The sequence below is a fragment of the Leptonychotes weddellii genome, chromosome 5 (genome assembly GCF_054177405.1).
Source record: "Leptonychotes weddellii isolate Sample4059 chromosome 5, ASM5417740v2, whole genome shotgun sequence".
Taxonomy (NCBI): Eukaryota; Metazoa; Chordata; class Mammalia; order Carnivora; family Phocidae; genus Leptonychotes; species Leptonychotes weddellii.
The window spans coordinates 131,225,214-131,227,610 of NC_138373.1; the positions used below are offsets into that span (position 1 = coordinate 131,225,214).

Here is a 2,397-nt window from a genome sequence, read left to right on the forward strand (position 1 = left end):
ATATTTAAAAGTAAAATTTTAAGTTTGATCTATTAAAATAAACATGTAGAACTAGCCAAGAAAATTAAGAAAAGAAAATTGAGGGAGGTGCCCTACAGAATATTAAAATATAATAAAGTTATATAAATTAGCTTGGTATAAGTAAAGTAATACACCCATGCCTCTCAAATAATGCAGAAGAATCACCAAGGTGCATGTTAAGTCTAAAATTTCCCTGTGGGTCAAACATTAAAAATTCTGATTTTCTAGGTCAGGACTAGAGCATGGAAATATGCATTTTTTATGACAAGAGTCCCAGATGATTATAACACAAGTACAAATATCCTTCCTTAACTAATCTACCAATTTAACTAAGGAATTCTACTTTCACCACAAAACATACCATCTGATGCCCTCTGCATACTGAAAACACAACTAACAAGTTGTGTTCAAAACTGTTTATGCCTATTTACACCAAATAATTACATAATTTAAACATTATATAAACTCATGAAATGTGTGTTCAAAAAGAAGATTATTTCTATGAAAATAAATATTTTAGAAAAACATAATAGAAGTAAATTGTTGGAAAAAATCTTTTTAACTAGTGTGGATGAGAAAACTGATTAGGACACAAATCATAAAAAGCAAAAGGACTGTCACTCAGATTATTCATAAATGTCTTTAAGATCTTGCCCCATCTCAGAGAAAGATACAAACATTATTAATGCAAAACTGATGACACAAAAATTAAGAAAACCATAGTCAAAGAAAATGCCTAAGATCTAATTTGAGACTGCAAATAAATGTGCATTCATGTTTTAATTTAAAATATTTAGGATACTATATATTTTTTATTTTCTGCTTTAACCAGTTTTTAAAATTATTATTAACAGAGAAAATACTATTTCTAATCATGTTGGCTAAGGAGACATCATCTCTAAAACACAATTTGAGAAACACCGTAATAGACAAATAGATGAATGAAACAGAATAGTGTTCAGAGATGAACCAGTTAAATAGGAAATTTGAAAAATATGTATTACAAATAGATGCGGAAAAGACAGATAAATCAATAAAGGGTGTCGAGAAAATCAATTAGTCTTACGGAAAAATACACATCGATCTTTTTTGTATTCTCACAAAACAGTAAATTTGAAAAAGAAAAACCAATACACTAATTAAGGTCAGAAACGTACAAAAAAAGCACTAAAATTTTAATGCGATTGTAATTCAGAAGATCTTTTAAGCGTGACATTATATATTAGCCTACAGGTGTTAAAACAAGACAATTTCGCGCGGTGGCAGTATCGTAGCCAATGGGGTTTATCCGAGGCGCGATTATTGCTCATTGAAAAACAAAACAGGCCCCAAATGGAGCCGCTTATGCTAATTAAAGTCCACGTCACCAAAAGGAGACCTAACTTTTTAATTACAGTTTCGGCTTTCCCAGAAATGCAAACCTAAACCAATCAGGATTCACCTAAACAGTGTCGTTTAAGTATTCTGTCTCATAGACCCCTGCCAGTCCCTAAAGGAAAGTAAATCTGCAATAACCAATCTGCTTTTTTGCCTAATATACCTCCTTGTTCCTGCTCCCTTCTGCCTATAAAAGTCTTTCATTTTGTACAGCTCCTCGGAGCTCCTTTCTACCTGATAGATTGCGATGTTGCCCAATTTTTGCTCAGATGAACTCTTAAAATTTTTAATATGACTCAGTTTATCATTTAACAGTTCTATCAGTAAAAAGGAACCTAACAAAACTCCCGCCAGCCCACCGAGAACAACAAACCAACTCTGGGTACCTGTTGGGCCCTTGGAGCTTGCTGCTTGCTCGCCGCCTTATGAGGTGGTAAGTCCCCGATCCTCCACAGCTTTTGCTTTAGGAGCTTTAGACTTTATTTAACCATTTCTTTTTCCAGACTGGGTCTGAAAACTGGCACAAGAAAAATTGGGTGCGACTTAAAAACCGGACCGGGTATTGGGCCGGATTGGGTCTGACTTAGAAACCGGACCGAGTGCACTGTCTGACTGCTCCGACTTGGAAACCAGAAACCAGACCAGTTGCGGTCCGAGGCAGTACTAGCTAAGCTGGACTGGGTCCAGTGTGAAAGCCTCCAGTGAATAAAATTTTGTTTAAAAGCTGAACAAGCAGGTTAACCTTACCAAAGATAATCTTGAATTACAGTGGTCACAGTGGAGAACTTTTAACCTTGATAGGTTTATCCATTTACATACGAGGTGCCCTAGACAAAAAGGGATCTCAGCCAAGCACTCAGCATAAAGGGGAGAGGGAAAATTATTTTTCCTACTCTACATTTTTCCTGACCAGGATAATACGTGCTGGGACATTGCGCTCACTCCAGAGCCTGTGGACAGGATCCTCGGAAAACAGGCAGAAGCTCACAAAAGGTAAGA

General features: G+C 35.8%; 1 pseudogene; it reads left to right on the top strand.

Annotated features, from left to right (window-relative positions):
- The first annotated feature begins 1,269 nt into the window (after positions 1-1,269).
- Positions 1,270-1,351, top strand: LOC115938326 (U4 spliceosomal RNA; annotated as a pseudogene).
- Positions 1,352-2,397: the final 1,046 nt, after the last annotated feature.